Here is an 18,882-nt window from a genome sequence, read left to right on the forward strand (position 1 = left end):
GAAACTGGTGCACTTGAAGTGGAGTTCAGAAAGTTGCAAAGTTCCTAATGGAAGGATATACTGTTTTTTCAACCTTCCATTAGCTTGGCTGTTTTAGCTGAGGAAAGGTCAGCTTGGATAGGCTGGGTGAGTGGGCAGATACTTGGCAGATGACGTTTAATGTGAATAAGTGTGAGGTTATCCACTTTGGGAGTAGGAACAGGAAGGCAGATTATTATCTGAACGGTGTAGCGTTAGGTAAGAGTTATACAAAGAGATCTAGGAGTCTTTGTTCATCAGTCACTGAAGGTGAATGAGCAAGTGCAGCAGGCAGTGAAGAAGGCTAATGGAATGTTGCCCTTTATTACAAAGGGAATTGAGTACAAGAGCAAGGAAATCCTCTTGCATTTGTACAGAGCCCTGTTGAGACCACACCTGGAGTATTGTGTACAGTTTTGGTCTCCAGGGTTAAGGAAGGACATCCTGGCTATAGAGGAAGTGCAGCGTAGATTCACGAGGTTAATTCCTGAGATATCCGGACTGTCTTACGCAGAGAGGTTAGAGAGACTGGGATTGCACACGCTGGAATTAAGGAGATTGAGAGGGGATCTGATTGCAGCATATAAGATTATTAAGGGATTGGACAAGATAGAGGCAGGAAATATGTTCCAGATGCTGGGAGAGTCCAGTACCAGAGGGCATGGTTTGAGAATAAGGGGTAGGTCATTTAGGACAGAGTTAAGGAAAAACTTCTTCTCCCAGAGAGTTGTGGGGGTTTGGAATGCACTGCCTCGGAAGGTAGTGGAGGCCAATTCTCTGGATGCTTTCAAGAAGGAGCTAAGTAGGTATCTTATGGATAGGGGAATCAAGGGATATGGGGACAAGGCAGGAACCGGGTATTGATAGTAGTTGATCAGCCATGATCTCAAAATGGTGGTGCAGGCTCGAAGGGCCGAATGGTCTACTTCTGCACCTATTGGCTATTGTCTAATGGGAGCAGCACAGGACATTTCTGAGATTATTCAGCAAATTGACCTGACTCCTGTTTAGAGTGTATGGCAAAGGCAAGCACAGCCCTGTTAACCACATCTGTCTGTTACATAAATGATGACAATCCACACAAACACTGCAAGTACATACATCTGGCCATTTAACCATTCTTGAAATATTGGTCAGCAGTTAAACTAAGGGGATGAACTTTTCCCCTGAATTGTTGTGTTGAAAATGAAATGCCATTAGGCAGTTGGGGGGGGGGGGGGGTGCACAAAAAATTCACGGCTCAGTGGCACTGAATGAAGAACAAGACCTGCTGAAACTGAACGCTAGGTGACTCAGAGTTCGTTATGTTCCTAGGTGGTGTTGCTTTTGTCTGTCCCGTTGGTGAATACCTTCAGTTTGGAAACTATGAATAAAGAGCTCTTGGCAAGTTTATTCTAGTGCATTGTTGAAACAGCACACAATTTAGTCATTTAGTGGTGAAGGAGTGGAATTTAAGACTGGTTCAGAGAGGTTGACCAAGCAGCAGTTTTATTTGCACTGCTGTCGCAGCAACCAAATGAACTGTCCCAGGAGTCCAAATGTCTTGGAAAGTCACAAAATAAGTCACGTGCCAGAATATATATCTTTCCCTTATCTGCTGTAATCTCCGCTGTATTTCTACAACTGGTCCGATTAACAATCATCATTAGCATATTGATGTTGAGGGGATTTCAAGATCAGAGCCACTGAGCCACAGAGCATAAATATAGTCACTGGCCTGAGTCATCAAGCACCCATTCACTTTAATCCTACACTAATCCTGTTTTATTCTCCCCACATTCTGATCCACTCCTCCTGAATTCTCGCATTCACACACAAACAAGAAACAATTTGCAATGTCCAGTTAACCTTCTAAAGGCAGGTCGCTGGGATGCAGGGGGAATCTCATGCAGCAAGTAGAAGAGGGTGCAGTCTGCAAATGGAGAACAGCCGAAGTTGTGTCTGAACCCGGTCACAGGAGCCGTGAGGAAATGGCTCTACCAACTGCCAAATTTATATTCACGGGAGATAGTCAGTCTCTCTCTCTCGCCCCCCCCCCCCCACCAAGTGCGAGCCTAGCTGTAGTCGAGGTCTTGATGAGCACAGCCCCACAATGCTTAACCATGAGAAAACATTAACAGAGCTGAACTTAGAATCATCAACAACCAACCTCATTTAATGACACTGTGATAGAGGTGAATGGCAGAAGATGGCCATCCAAGAACAAATCTCTCACGCGTACTAAACACGAATTATATTCTGTTTATGTTAACCTTTAGTCAACAAAGTGTATGAACGCCTGTGACAACTCGTATCTTTTCCTGGCAGTCAGCATTTTAAACCACACACAAATATTCACAAGCCATAATTTTACAAACCTGTCTTAAGTGAAAATAATTCTAATGGGGGAATATTTCTGTGGGATTCCTGACGTCAGCTTCTTAAGAGCAGTACATTTATCCATGGCATTTACCTGACACCCACCTACACAACAGACATCTTACTTGATTTTCAGCAGCCTCCACCAGGAAATACATAAAAACTAAATTTCTGACACCCAGCTTCCAGCACGGTTACCCAGTTAATAAGGCAAAAATAAAATAAAGCAGATGTCGGACATCTGAAATAAAATCTGAAGATGTTGAAAACACTCAGCAAGTCAGACAATTTCTCTGGAAAGAAAAACGTTGATATTGTTTCAAGCAGATGAATTTCCACCAGAGCCGGGACAAATGGGAGCAAGGGAAGGGAGTGAAAAAGTTTTGTGATAGGGTGAAAGACAGGAGAGGGTGAGTGACAGAAAGGATGGTGATGCAAGACAAGGAAGTCTGGATGATAGAACAGAGAACAGTACAGCTCAGGAAAGGGCCCTTCAACCTGCGATATTGTACCCAGCTTCAATGACATCTAATTGAATGATCCATCATTGTCCATATCCCTCCATTCTCTGCACGTTGTCACAGTCTAAGAGCCTTTAAATGCCTCTACTATATCTGTCTCAACCCTCACCTTTGGCAGTGCATTCTGGGTACCCACCACTCTCTGTTTAAAAAATTTGCCCTGCACATCTTCTAACATTCCCCCTCTCGCCTTAAATGTATTTCTTCAAATACTAGACACTCTGACCCTTAGATAAAGATACCAATTGTTTGCTGCATACTTCTTGTTACTTTATAAACGTACCCTCAGTTTCCGGAAAGCATAAGGGTAGGGTGATGGGCAGATGGAGTGCGTGGAAGAAGGGAAAGAAACACAGTGATTGGGGGGGAGGGCCCAAGGTGAGTGCAGGAGAGGAGAAGAGGGCAAGGGGGATGCAGTTTACCCTGGAGCTGGAACATTCAATTTTCCTGCAATCATAGAACCATAGAACATTACAGCACAGAAACAGGCCTTTTTGGCCCTTCTTGGCTGTGCCGAACCATTTTTCTGCCTAGTCCCACTGACCTGCACCCGGGCCATATCCCTCCAAACCCCTCTCATCCATATACCTGTCCAAGTTTTTCTTAAATGTCAAAAGCGAGCCCGCATTCACCACTTCATCTGGCAGCTCATTCCACACTCCCACCACCCTCTGCGTGAAGAAGCCCCCCCCTAATGTTCCTTTTAAACTTTTCCCCCTTCACCCATGACCTCTGGTTTTTTTCTCCCCTAGCCTTAGTGGAAAAAGCCTGCTTGCATTCACTCTATCTATACCCCATCATAATTTTATACACCTCTATCAAATCACCCCTCATTCTCCTATGCTCCAGGGAATAAAGTCCTAACCTATTCAATCTTTCTCTGTAATTCAGTTTCTCAAGTCCTGGCAACATCCTTGTAAACCTTCTCTGCACTCTTTCAACCTTATTAATATCCTTCCTGTAATTAGGTGACCAAAACTGCACACAATACTCCATATTTGGTCTCACCAATTTCTTATACAACCTCACCATTACATTCCAACTCTTATATTCAATACTTCGATTTATAAAGGCCAATGTACCAAAAGCTCTCTCTACGACCCTATCTACTTGTGACACCACTTTTAGGGAATTATGTATCTGTATTCCCAGATCCCTCTGTTCTACTGCACTCCTCAGTGCCCTACCATTTACCTTGTACCTTGGTTTTTCCTTCCAAAGTGCAATACCTCACACTTGTCCGCATTAAACTCCATCTGCCATTTTTCAGCCCATTCCTCCAACTGGTCCAAATCCCTCTGCACGCTTTGAAAACCTTCCTCACTGTCCACTACACCTCCAGTCTTTGTATCATCAGCAAATTTGCCGATCCAATTTGCCACATTATCTTCCAGCTCATTGATATAGATGACAAATAACAATGGACCCAGCAATGATCTCTGTGGCACACTACTAGTCACAGGCCTCCACTCAAAGTAGTAATCCTTCACCACCACTCTCTGGCTTCTTCCATTGAGCCAATGTCTAATCCAATTTACTACCTCTCCATGTATACCTAGCGACTGAATCTTTCTAACTAACCTCCCATGCAGGACCTTGTCAAAGGCCTTACTAAAGTCCATGTATACATCCACTGTATTCCATTCATCCACTTTCCTGGTAACCTCCTCGAAAAACTCTAATAGATTGGTTAAACATGACCTACCACGCACAAAGCCATGCTGACTTCTAATAAGTCCCTGTCTATCCAAATACTTGTAGATCCTATCTCTGAGTATTCCTTCAAATAATTTACCCATTACCGATGTCAAACTTACCGGCCTATAATTTCCCGGCTTACATTTTGAGCCTTTTTTAAACAACGGAACTACATGAGCTATTCTCCAATCCTCTGGCACCTGACCCGTGGATATCGACATTTTAAATATTTCTGCCAGGGCCCCTGCAATTTCAACACTAGTCTCCTTTAAGGTCCGAGGGAATACCCTGTCAGGTCCTAGGGATTTATCTACCCTGATTTGTCTCAAGTCAGCAAGCACGTCCTCCTCTTTAATCTGTATAAGTTCCATGAGCTCCCTACTTATTTGCCTTGTTTCCACAGACTCCATTCCAGTTTCCTTAGTAAATACAGATGCAAAAAACCCATTTAATATCTCTCCCATTTCTTTTGGTTTCATACATAGCCAACCACTCTGATCTTCAAGAGGACCAATTTTATCCCTTACTATCCTTTTGCTCTTAACATACCTGTAGAAGCTCTTAGGATTATCCTTCACCCTGATTGCCAAAGCTACCTCATGTCTTCTTTTAGCCCTCCTGATTTCTTTCTTAAGTATTTTCTTACTCTTTTTATATTCCTCAAGCATCTTATTTCCTCCCTGTTGCTTATACATTTTATACATCTCTCTTCTGCTTTATCAGAGTTCCAATATCCCTCGAGAACCAAGGTTCCTTATTCTTGTTCATTTTGCCTTTAACCCTGACAGGAACATACAAACTCTGCACTCTCAAAGTTTCTCCTTTGAAGGCCTCCCACTTACCAATCACATCCTCAGTAACACACCACTCAGGCAAAGTATGCGATGTTCTTCCTCTAGTTTGCGCTTAGCTTCACCCTGTAGTGGGGGAGTCTGAGAACAGGCATAGGACCAGGAAGGGCCATTAGAATGGATGGCAGACAGGGGCTCTAGCAGTTCTTGGCATGTGGAGCACAGGTGCTCAGCAGATCAATTGCTTATTTATGCCTGGTTTCACCAATTCAGAGGCGGCTACATTAAAGCACCTGATGCCATAAACAGGGCTCTTAGAGATGAAGGTGAATGTCAGCCTCACCTTGAAGAGCTACTTAGGGCCCTGGATTTTGGATAAGGGCAGAGATGTAGGGACAGGTGTTACACACTTTACATATCTATGACATAGGTATTCAACTCCTTCTCATACTCTTGACATAAGAGTTTTATACACCCTGGAAATATTAACTGTCTTTATATATGACAGTTACCATTACAGTTACATTACATTACAGTTACAGGCTGACAGACAGATACCAAGGCCCAACCAGATGAAAGTCACAGGACAGTAAATGACTACAAGTAATTAATAAGATGGAAAAAACTTGGGAAAGCATAAAGAATTTGTAGGCAGCCAGTGCAATTTACTAAAGGTAGGCTGTTTAACTTGGGTAACAGAGTCTCAATTCCATGAATGAAGCAAATGAAGGATTATTACCTTATGTTAAACACGTGGATTTGAAACAAATATAATTGAAAGTGGATTTTGAACAGTCTAAGTGGCATATCTGATTTTTCTGGGTGGAGGGGAGATAATGCAAAGCAGAGAGATAACTAAGTTACTGGTAGACAGTGGTGTCTCTATAGGGATAATAACCTGGATTTGGAAATAGAGGGAAGCATAGTCAAAGTACCAAATGATGCTATGCTATATGTATATTATTAACTATAAATTATCAGAAAATTGCAGGAGGAAATAAATGAATTAAATCATGGAGATGCAAACTAACATGACAAGTGCATTTCAGTATACCTTATCGATAGAGGTATCGGGAACTATCGGGAGATAAATGGGCAAAGAGCATTAAGGGCGTAAAAGCTATTAAAATAAGTGTGAAGGACAATTAGAAAGGCAAATCAGATTCAAGGATTTATCATCAAGAGTTTGAAATACTGCAGAAAGAAGTGTTACTCCTGTTATAGAACATAGAAAACCTATGGCACAATACAGGCCCTTTGGCCCACAATGTTGTGCCGTACATGTACTTACTTTAGAAAACACCTAAAGTATTTTAAAGTACCCATAGCCCTCTATTTTTCTTAGCTCCATGTACCTATGCAGGAGTCTCTTAAAAAAGCCTATCATTTCCGCCTCCACCACCGTTGCCGGCGGCCCATTCCATGCACTCACCACTCTCCGAGTAAAAAACCTTACCCCTGACATCCCCTCTGTACCTACTTCCAAACACCTTAAAACTGTGCCCTCTTGTGTTAGCTATTTCAGCCCTGGGAAAAAGTTATGTAGTGTGCCAATCTCAGTCAATCGGCATTTCAGATTAACCATTTAATGCCCATAATGTCTGAAACTGGAACTCAGGAGTCAAGTATATACAGGTTTGATCAATTTTGAGCAGTTCCAAAGACATAAAAGAAGGCATTAAGGATCAATTTCAGGTAACAACAATGGCAAACAGGTCCATTAAAAGTGGCCTCCCAGGCATTCACAGTTTTAACTCTAGGATGATTCATCATTTTGCAAAATCTGTGTGTTACTGCCAAGGTCACTATTTACTGTCCAACATTAACTGTCCATGAGAAGCTAAAGGTAAGTTGTCTTCATGAACAATGTTAATTCTTCCAGTGAATGAATTAAATGCACAGTGTTGTTGGGCAGTGGGTTCTTGGGATTTAGAGCAGGCATCAATGAAAGATGGGTGATATATTCCCAAATTAGGTGGGTTCCTTTCCATCTGCTGCCTTTTTCCTTCTTAGTGTTTCAGGTCAGAGTTTTACATTGAGACATCAGGGAAGATGAGGGAAATAACTGCAGTACTTTTTATAGGTACACATGACATTAGTGGTGGAATGAATGAATGCTGATAAAGATGATGGGGTGCATTTTTCAGAATAATGTTGAGTGGCTTCAGTGTTGTTAGAACCTCAGGGCAAGCGCAGAGTACAGCATCACACCCCTGCACTGTGCGTGCAGATGACAGAAAGGTTTTGCGGCGTCAGGAGGAGGATCTCACACAAGTGACCCCATTAGGCAGATCGAACTCCAGAAAACTGGAGTGAAAGCAAATCCTCCTTGATTCTGGATTGGGTTGGTCCTGCTTTTAGTAAACAGGATATACCCAACCAACCCCAGATATTCTCTCTTCTCCCTTCTCCCATTGGGCAGAGGATGCAGAAACCTGAAAGTATGTATCACCAGGCTGAAGTACAGCTACTACTCCACTGTTGTCAGACTCAGGAACGGACTACTTGTAAGATAAGATGGATCCTTGGCCTTGCAATCTACCTTGTTGTTATCTTGCACTTTATCGTTTACCTAGAAACATAGAAAACCTACAGCACAATACAGGCCCTTCGGCCCACAAATTTGTGCCAAACAAGTCCCTACGCTAGAAATTACTAGACCTACCCACAGCACTCTATTTTTCTAAGCTCCGTGTACCTATCCAACAGTCTCTTAAAAGACCCTATCGTATCCACCTCCATCACCTTTGCCAGCAGCCCAATTCCACGCACTCACCACTCTCTGGATAAAAAATTTACCCCTGACATCTCCTCTATACCTACTCCCCTGCACCTTAAACCTACGTCTTCTTGTGGCAACCATTTCAGCCCTGGGAAAAAGCCTCTGACTATCCACAAGATCAATGCCTCTCATCATCTTGTACACGTCTATCAGGTCACCTCTCATCCTCCTTTGCTCCAAGGAGAAAAGGCCAAGTTCACTCAACCTATTGTCATAAGGCATGCTCCCCAATCCAGGCAACATCCTTGTAAATCTCCTCTGCACCCTTTCTATGGCTTACACATCCTTCCTGTAGCAAAGTGACCAAAACTGAGCATAATACTCCAAGTGGGGTCTGACCAGGGTCCTATATAACTGCAATATTACCTCTCAGCTCCTAAATTCAATTCCACGTTTGATGAAGGCCAATACACCGTACCCCTTCTTAACCACAGAGTCAACCTGCGCAGCTGCTTTGAGCGTCCTATGGACTTGGACCCTAAGGTCCCTCTGATCCTCCACACTGCCAAGAGTTTTACTATTAATACTATATTCTGCCATCATACTTGACCTACCGAAATGAACCACTTCACACTTATCTGGGTTAAATTCCATCTGCCACTTCTCAGCCCAGTTTTGCATCCTATCAATGTCCCGCTGTAACCTCTGACAGCTCTCCACACTATTCACAACAGCTCCAACCTTTGTGTTACTAACCCATCCCTCCACTTCCTCATCCAGGTCTTTTATAAAAATCATGAAGAGTAAGGGTCCCAGAACAGATCCCTGATCCACTGGTAATTGACCTCCATGCAGAATATGACCCGTCTACAACCACTCTTTGCCTTCTGTGGGCAAGCCAGTTCTCGATCCACAAAGCAATGTCCCCTTGGATCCCATGCCTCCTTACTTTCTCAATAAACCTTGCTTGGGGTACCTTATCAAATGCCTTGCTGAAATCCATATACACTACATCTACTGCTCTACCTTCATCAATGTGTTTACTCACATCCTCAAAAAATTCAATCAGGCTCATAAGGCACGACCTGCCCTTGACAAAGCTGTGCTGACTATTCCTAATTATATAATACCTCTCCAAATGTTCATAAATCCTGCCTCTCAGGATCTTCTCTATCAACTTACCAACCACTGAGGTAAGACTCACTGGTCTATAATTTCCTGGTCTATCTCTACTCCCTTTCTTGAATAAAGGAACAACATCCACAACCCTCTAATCCTCCGGAACCTCTCCTGTCTCCATTGATGATGCAAAGATCATTGCCAGAGGCTCAGCAATCTCCTCCCTCACCTCCCACAGTAGCCTGGGGTACATCTACTCTGCACTTTTTCCGTAGGTTTTACACTTTATTCTGCAATGTAATTGTTCTTCCTTATTCCAGCTCAATGTACTGTCATGATTTAATTCGTATGAACAGTATGCAAAACAAGCATTTTACTGTATCTTGGTTCGAGACAATAATAAACCAATACCTGGGTAATTTTCCAGTCAGGTATAAGCCACTACGGTCTCTTGGATTGGCTAGAAGCTCAATAGTTCTGGTGTGTAGATCTTCAGCACTACAGGTAAGATGTTGTTTCATACCATCACCTTTGCAGTACAAGATTCAAAATCCATTTATTATCAAAGAATGTATAACCTTGAGATTTGCTTGCCACAGGTAGCCACAAAGCAAGAAACCCGAAAGAACCAAATTAAAGAAAAAGAATAAAAATAAAAGCCCAACACTCAATGTACAAGAAAAAAAGTAAAAACCATGCAAACATTTGAAGTGAACAACAGCATTCCGAAGCAAAAATGAGTCCTCAGATCTGAACACTGGAGCAGCCCAGAGTAGGCCCAAAGCCTCACTTATCAGTTCATCAGACTGATGAATGATGCACGAAGCACAGCATCTGGGGCAGTCTTCATAGCCTCAGCACCATGGAGATGACCATCACGGAGAACAAACAAAATCTGCTCTCATCCTGACTGCACCCTGTCTTTTCAGTCACCTGGGCCAGCATTTAAGTCGACCCAACAATGGAACAGCAAAAGGCTCCACACCCTGGAGAGAGGAGTGAAATCGGCTCTCCCCTCCGATCTGTGCCAGCATTTATATAGTCTAAACAGCATAAGGTACCTCTCACAACTGAAGAAGGCTCTGGGCCTAGGCCACACTGCTCAATGACTCACTCTGGGCCTGGATTTCATTGATCAGTCCAAAGCCACTCTCAAGCTCTTCAAAAGAGTTCATGCCCAGAGCAGTCCAACCTCACACCCGGGCCAGTTGAACGAGCAATGGAACTTTTCTGCCTGAGCCCTGACTCCTCCCAGAGTGATCCAACCTTGTCCTTAGTAATTGACATTTCTGCCCTGGATAAAAGATTCTGATTGTTTACCTAGACTAGAGTGACGGATGCCTGGAAAAGGCTGCCAGGGGTAGTGTGAAAGCAGATATGATTGTAGCATTTAAGAAGCTTTTACGTAGACACATGAATATGTAGGGAATGGTGGGGCATGGATAATGTGCAGACAAAAGAGATTTAGTTTAATTTGGTATCCTGTTCCCGTGCTGTGCTGTTCGATGTTTTGCTCTTTCTCAGATGTGTAGCCTGTGCTGCAGCTTCAACCAGTTTGGCAGCACATTATTTTCACATATAACTTGTGCAGCCAGTACTGATCCCCTGGGGAAGTGAGCACTGCACAAGGTTACAGCTTGTGCTTGTGTGCATTTCTGTGCCTCACTGATGCCCAGTTTGAGATGCAAGGTCCATTCTGACGACATCCCATTTAGCACAATAACAGAGGTTTTGTACAATGTGGTAGTCACCATGTCCAATGTTACAGCGAATAAGTACTGCTGCTGTTGGAGATCGATTACTGAAGATGAGGTCAAGGAGGCTGATTCAAATCCATCTGGCCACAGATCCACTCTGGCCATTCTGCCCTTCACAGCTCTGCTAGCCTCCTGTAAGTGGGGTTACTAGCCTGTCCTGCTGATGGACAGTGCAGTCCATACATTCTCAGCCCTTGCTACTTTCAATACTTCTATGTGTTGTTCAACATGGAGAAGGATTAATCCATCAGCTGAGGGAGGGTGCTAGGTGGTAAATGTTACTTGCCCGTGTTTGACTGATACTATGAGTCATTGTTCAGGACTTTCAGGGCCACCGCCTCCCTCATATGAACTGTTGTGCCACTCCCTGTGGTAGACAAGAGTTACCCAAGGTCTGTCATGGATATCTGGCACATTGTTTACACAATCAGTGTGGATTGGTACTGTTCTACTCTCTCAACATTCATGACTGTGCGACTATCCACAACACACGCACAATCGCTAAGTTCACTGATGACACCACCATTGTAGATAGAATCTCAGATGGCGATAAGGTAATAAGATCGGCACATTGAGTGGTGTCACAATAATAACCGAACTCAATATCAGCAAGACAAAGGAACTGTCTATGGGTTCAGAAGAACACACACTGGCCCTCAGTGAAGGGTCGGTGCTAGAACGGGTGAGCAGCTTCAAATTTCTGTGCATCAACATCTTAAAGAATCTATCCTGGGCTCAACACCAAATACTCATACTGATTATTGTACAGTGGAGAGCCTTCTGACTTGTTGCATCACAGCCTGGTACGAAGCCCCAATGCACAGGATTGCAAGAGACTCCAGAGGATTCAGAATCAGGTTTAATATCACTAGCATATGCTGTGAAATTCGTTCTTTAGTGGCAGCAAGGTTGTTATAGCGGGGGTGGTAATGGGGACCAACTCCCACCCAATGCACCCAATGGCGTGCACCTCAAATAGCCTCCGACAACCAAGTCCAGTTCCTGGCCTTCACAAGTGGCTTAGCTACTAAGTCCGGCAGAACTGTTTCTACCAACAGGAGAAGGGGCAAAGGCGGGTTACTGGTGCCTTAAAACCTGTCGCTTCTGGCAGCTGTGGCTCGTAAACCGTGGTTGGCAGCTCATCAAGGAGAAGGAAAACTGAGCTCAAGCCACTCGTGAGGAAGGCTTCGGGAGTAAACCCTGAAGGAAATATCTGGAGCTGGAGTCCCTAAGGCAGTCTTGAGTTCAATGCTGACTGGAAACTCCAGCAATGCTGCTAGTGCCAAGCTATCAGCCTCTGCCATTCCTTTGGGTTCATCTGATGCGTGGAGAGGGGGAGTTTGCTGCATGGGCAACAGCTTGCTCTCCATATCAAACTGCCCTGGCTTGGGTATCTAGACAGCTAGCACACAATATCAATGGTCAACTCTGCCCGATGTGTGTCCTCAGGCTCCTGTCTCTTCTCTGATGGTAGCAATGAGAAGAAGACATGTCCTGGGTGATGGAGATGATTAATGATAGATGCTGCCTTCTTGAGGCATCCTGAATGCTGGGGAGGCTAGTACCCGTTATGGCTGAGTTTATAACTTTCTGCAACTTTTTCTGATCCTGTGCAGTGGTTCCTCTATACCAGAGTGATGCAGCCAGTTAGAATGCTCCACGGTATATCTGTACAAATTTGCAAGTGTTCTTGCTGACATACCAACTCTCCTCAAATTCCTATAGCCACCTTCTTTGTAATTGCATTGATCTGTTACATAATCTGTTGGGTAATATGTAGATCCTCAGAGATGTTGACACTAAGAACTTGAAACTACTCACCCTTTCCACTGCTGATCTCTTGATGAAGAATGGTGTTTATTCCCTCAACTCCCCCTTCCTAAAGTCCACAATCAATTCCTTGGTCTTACTGACATTGAGTGCAAGGTTGTTGCTGCAACACCACCCAACCAGCTGATCTATCTCACTCCTGTGTGCTTCCTTGTCACCATCTGAAATTCTGCCACCAATAGTTGTGTCATCAGCACTTTTATAGATGTCATTTCAGCTGTGCCTAGCCACATAACCGTGGGTGTAGATGGAGTAGAGCAGGGGGTTAAGCTCACACCCCAGAGGTATGCCAGCATTGACTGTCAGTGAGGGGGAGATGTTATTTCCAATCCACACAGACTTTGATCCCAGTGAGAAAGTCAAGGATTCAGTTGTTGAGGGAGGTACAGAGGCCCAGATTTTCCAGTGTATTGATTAAAACTGAGGGTTGAACGCTAAGCAGTAACTTGACATTGGTATTACTACTGTCCGGGTGATCAAAGGGCGGGTGGAGATTTAATCCACTGTAGACCTGTTGTGGCGATAGGCAAATTGCAGCAGGTCCTTTATGGGCAGTTGATTCTAGCCATGACCAACCTCTCAAAGCACTCCATCGCAGTAGACATGAGTGCTACTAGGTGATAGTCATTCAGACAGCTCACCCTGCTCTTCTTGGGCACAGATATGATAGTCATCCTTTTAGAAACATAGAAAATAGGTGCAGGAGTAGGCCATTCAAGCCTGCACCACCATTCAGTATCATCATGGCTGATCATCCAACTCAGAACCCTGTACCTGCTTTCTCTCCATACCCCCGATCCCTTTAGCCACAAGGGCCATATCTAACTTCCTCTTAAATATAGCCAATGAACCGGCCTCAACTGTTTCCTGTAGCAGAGAATTCCACAGATTCACCACTCTCTGTGTGAAGAAGTTTTTCCTTATCTCGGTCCTAAAAGGCTTCCCCTTTATCCTTAAACTGTGACCCCTCATTCTGGACTTCCCCAACATCGGAAACAATCTTCCTGCATCTAGCCTGTCCAATCCCTTTAGAATTTTATACATTTCAATAAGATCCCCCATCAATCTTCTAAATTCCAGTGAGTATAAGCCTAGTCGATCCAGTCTTTCTTCATATGAAAGTCCTGCCATCCCAGGAATCAATCTGGTGAACCTTCTCTGTACTCCCTCTATGGTAAGAATGTTTTTCCTCAGATTAGGGGACCAAAACTGCACACAGTACTCTAGGTGTGGTCTCACCAAGGCCTTGTACAACTGCAGTAGAACCTCCCTGCTCCTGTACTCAAATCCTTTTGCTATGAATGCCAACATACCATTTGCCTTTTTCACCGCCTGCTGTACCTGCATGCCCACCTTCAATGACTGGTGTACAATGACACCCAGGTCTCGTTGCACCTCCCCTTTTCCTAATCAGCCACCGTTCAGATAATAATCTGTTTTCCTGTTCTTGCAACCAAAGTGGATAACCTCACATTTATCCACATTAATTTGCATCTGCCATAAATTTGCCCACTCACCTAACCTATCCAAGTCACCCTGCATCCTCTTAGCATCCTCCTCACAGCTAACACTGCCGCCCAGCTTTGTGTCATCTGCAAACTTGGAGATGCTGCATTTAATTCCCTTGTCTAAATCATTAATATATATTGTAAACAACTGGGGTCCCAGCACTGAGCCTTGCGGTACCCCACTAGTCACTGCCTGCCATTTTGAAAAGGTCCCATTTACTCCCACTCTTTGCTTCCTGTCTGCCAACCAATTCTTTATCCACATCAATACCATACCCCCAATACCGTGTGCTATAAGTTTGCACACTAATCTCCTGTGTGGGACCTTGTCAAAAGCCTTTTGAAAATTTAAATATACCACATCCACTAGCTCTCCCCTATCCACTCTACTAGTTACATCTTCAAAAAATTCTATAAGATTCGTCAGACATGATTTTCCTTTCACAAATCCATGCTGACTTTGTCCGATGATTTCACCTCTTTCCAAATGTGCTGTTATTACATCTTTGATAACCGACTCTAGCATTTTCCCCACCACCAATGTCAGACTCACCGGTCTATAATTCCCCGGTTTTTCTCTCCCCCCTTTTTTAAAAAGTGGGGTTACTTTAGCCACCCTCCAATCCTCAGGAACTAATCCAGAATCTAAGGAGTTTTGATAAATTATCACTAATGCATCCACTATTTCTTGGGCTACTTCCTTAAACACTCTGGGATGCAGACCATCTGGCCATGGGGGTTTATCTGCCTTTAATCCCTTCAATTTACCTAACACCACTTCCCTACTAACATGTATTTCCCTCAGTCCCTCCATCTCACTAGACCCTCGGTCCCTTACTATTTCCAGAAGATTATTTATGTCCTCCTTATTGAAGACAGAACCAAAGTAGTTATTCAATTGGTCTGCCATGTCCTTGTTCCCCATGATCAATTCACCTGTTTCTGACTGTAAGGGATCTACATTTGTCTTAACCAATCTTTTTCTTTTCACGTATCTATAAAAGCTTTTACAGTTAGTTTTTATGTTCCCTGCCAGCTTTCTCTCATAATCTTTTTTCCTTTTCCTAATTAAGCCCTTTGTCCTCCTCTGCTGGTCTCTGAATTTCTCCCAGTCCTCAGGTGTGCTGCTTTTTTTTGCTAATTTATATGTTTCTTCTTTGGACTTGATACTATCCCTAATTTCCCTTGTCAGCTACGGGTGCACTACCTTCCCTGGTTTATTCTTTTGCCAAACTGGGATGAACAATTGTCGTAGTTCATCCATGCGATCTTTAAATGCTTGCCATTGCATATCCACCGTCAACTCTTAAAGTATCATTTGCCAGTCTATCTTAGCTAATTCACGTCTCACACCTTCAAAGTTACCCTTAAGTTCAGAACCTTTGTTTCTGAATTAACTATGCCACTCTCCATCTTAATGAAGAATTCCACCATATTATGGTCACTCTTACCCAAGGGGCCTCGCACGACAAGATTGCTAACTAAACCTTCCTCACTGCTCAATACCCAATCTAGAATGGCCTGCTCTCTAGTTGGTTCCTCGACATGTTGGTTCAGAAAACTATCCCACATACATTCCAAGAAATCCTCTTCCTCAGCACCCTTACCAATTTGGTTCACCCAATCTTTATGTAGATTGAAGTCACCCATTATAACTACTGTTCCTTTATTGCACGCATTTCTAATTTCCTGTTTAATGCCATCCCCAACCTCACTACTACTGTTAGGTGGCCTGTACACAACTCCCACCAGCGTTTTCTGCCCCTTAGTGTTATGCAGCTCTACCCATATCGATTCCACATCCCCCAGGCTAATGTCCTTCCTTTCTATTGCGTTAATCTCCTCTCTTACCAGCAATGCTACCCCATCTCCTTTTCTTTCCTGTCTATCCCTCCTGAATATTGAATATCCCTGGATATTGAGCTCCCATACTTGGTCACCCTGGAGCCATGTCTCTGTGATCCCAACTATATCATATTCATTAATAACTATCTGCACATTCAATTCATCCACATTGTTACGGATGCTCCTCGCATTGACACACAAAGCCTTCAGGTTTGTTTTTACAACACTCTTAGCCCTTATACAATTATGTTGAAAAGTGGCCCTTTTTGCTTTTTGCCCTGGATTTGCCTACCTGCCACTTTTACTTTTCACCTTACTACTTTTTGCTTCTACCCTCATTTTACACCCCTCTGTCTCTCTGCACTTGTTCCCATCCCCCTGCCACATTAGTTTAAATCCTCCTGAACAGCAGTAGCAAACACTCCCCCTAGAACATTGGTTCCAGTCCAGCCCAGGTGCAGACCGTCCTGTTTATACCGGTCCCACCTCCCCCAGAACTGGTTCCAATGCCCCAGAAATTTGAATCCCTCCCCCTTGCACCTTTTTTCAAGCCACGTATTCATCTGAAATATCCTCCTATTTCTACTCTGACTAGCACGTGACACTGGTGGTAATCCAGAGATTATTACCTTTGTGGTCCTACTTTTTAGTTTATCTCCTGACTCCCTAAATTCATCTTGTAGGACCTCATCCTGTTTTTTACCTGTATCGTTGGTACCTATGTGCACCACAACCACCCTCCCATTCCAGAATGTCCTGCAGCCGCTCAGAGACATCCTTGACCCTTGCACCAGGGAGGCAACATACCATCCTGGAGTTTCATTTGCGGCAGCAGAAACGCCCATCTATTCCCCTTACAATCGAATCCCCTATCACTATAGCTCTCCACTCCTTTTCCTTCTCTCCTGTGCCGCAGAGCCACCCATGGTGCAATGAACTCGGCAGCTGCTGCCTTCCCCTGATGAGACATCTCCCCCAACAGTATCCAAAACAGTATATCTATTTAGGAGGGAGATGACCTCAGGGGACTCCTGCACTACCTGTCTACTGCTACGCTGTCTAGTGGCCACCCCTTCCCTTTCTGCCTGTGTAGCCTTTACCTGCGGTGTGGCCAACTCACTGAACGTGCTATTCACGACTTTCTCAGCATTGCGGATGCTCCAGTATGAATCCAATCGCAGCTCCAGACGCTCAATGCGGTCTGCCAGAAGCCGCAGCTGGACACATTTCCTGCACACGTAGTCGTCAGGGACACTGGAAGTATCCCTGATTTCCCACATGCTGCAGGATGAACAAACCACAGGGCCGATCTCAGCTGCCATGACCTACCCAATACTTGCCTCAACTTTTGAAACTTTCTCCTTTGAAAGGAACTTACCCGGCCTTACCTCACTTGGAGTGAAGCTCGTCCTCCGCCTCTGCTCGCCGAAACCTCTGGAGACAAAGCATTCCTACTCTGTCCCTCTCTACTCCATCGCCCGCTCCGTCTACTGTTCTCTATTGTCCTCCCGCTGCCTCACGGTCCGACTTACACGTGCTTGCGCAGTCGTGCCCCCGTTAAACTGCCAAAGAAAATGACCTACTTCCACAAACTGTTCTCTTTAAATACTCCTGCTGCCTCACGGTCCGACTTACACGCGCTTGCACAGTTGTGCCCCCGTTAAACTGCCGAAGAAAATTTTGAAGCAAGTGGCAAACACTACCTGCAGCTGTGAGAGATTGAAGATGTCCTTGAACATTGCTAGCACAGATTTTCAGAGCCCTACCAAATACACTTATGCCTTGCGAGGTTCACCCTCTTGAAAGATGTTCTGATGTTGGCTGCAGGGATTCACACTGGTGTAGTTTTATTCTCCCTTTCAAAGCACACCTAAAAGGCATTGAGTTAATCTAGGAGTGAAGCATCACAGCCATTCATGATGTTAAGTTTTGCTGTGTAGTAAGTGATGGCCTGCAGATCCTGCCAGAGCTGATGTGCATCTAATTATGTCTCTAACCTAAATCAGAATTTGTTTTGTCCACCCTGCCAGTTCCATCATGGGCACAACCCTCCCCAATGAGGACATCTTCAAGAGGTAGTGCCTCAGGAAGGGTGTCATAAAGGGACAGGAGGCTGGACCCAAGTGCAGAACGCAGGCACTGAAGTACTAGGGGCAGGACGGGAACAACTAAACGATAGACAAGATGTGGTGACCGTGGTGTGCGTGAGGGATGTGACGTTTAAGGTGATTCCGGGGTTCTGGGAGAGTCAGAGTTTAGGCAAGGTGGGATCCTGGAGTTCACTAGCATAACTCCTGGGTAGGGCCCGGACCTCCCAGGCACGAACACGGGGGCCTGAGCAGGTCGCAGGGCACCTGGGTAGGTTGCAGGGCACAATCCATTGGCAGCAAGGGATGGAAAGGGGCAGAGTCCCCCACTGGATAACTGCAGTCCAGCCAGGCTTGCCCAACGGAGGCAAGGGATAGGAAGGGAACTAGGTCCAGGGTGACTGCCAGACTTGTTCGAAGAACTCGTCTTTAATGAGGGGAACTCCAAGCCAGGGCAATCAAAGGAACAAGATATGTAGGACAACCCCCCCCCCCCCAAACTCAGTCCCAGAGCCCCCAGATGCCACCGCCAGCCGATGGGCATCAGGAGCGCCTCCTTGAGTCCAAACAAGCCACAATGATCCACAGGTGTGACTACTTGGGCTCAAGGGTGAAAGGAGGGACGGCT

The 18,882-nt window shown here is 44.6% G+C and overlaps 1 protein-coding gene across 6 annotated transcripts in view; it reads right to left on the bottom strand.

The window, feature by feature from the left end:
• Positions 1–18,882, bottom strand: part of atxn1a (ataxin 1a) — a 309,041-nt gene that overhangs the window by 283,480 nt on the left and 6,679 nt on the right. Inside the window, exon 1 of one of the 6 annotated variants that reach the window (XM_059945540.1) lies at positions 17,556–17,572. The exons of the other annotated variants lie outside the window; for them this stretch is intronic. The gene's annotated coding sequence lies outside the window, so the exon portion shown is untranslated. Of the gene's footprint in view, positions 1–17,555; positions 17,573–18,882 lie in introns of those variants that run through there. 6 annotated transcript variants of the gene reach the window in all.

The sequence above is a fragment of the Hypanus sabinus genome, chromosome 20 (assembly GCF_030144855.1).
Source record: "Hypanus sabinus isolate sHypSab1 chromosome 20, sHypSab1.hap1, whole genome shotgun sequence".
Lineage (NCBI taxonomy): Eukaryota > Metazoa > Chordata > Chondrichthyes > Myliobatiformes > Dasyatidae > Hypanus > Hypanus sabinus.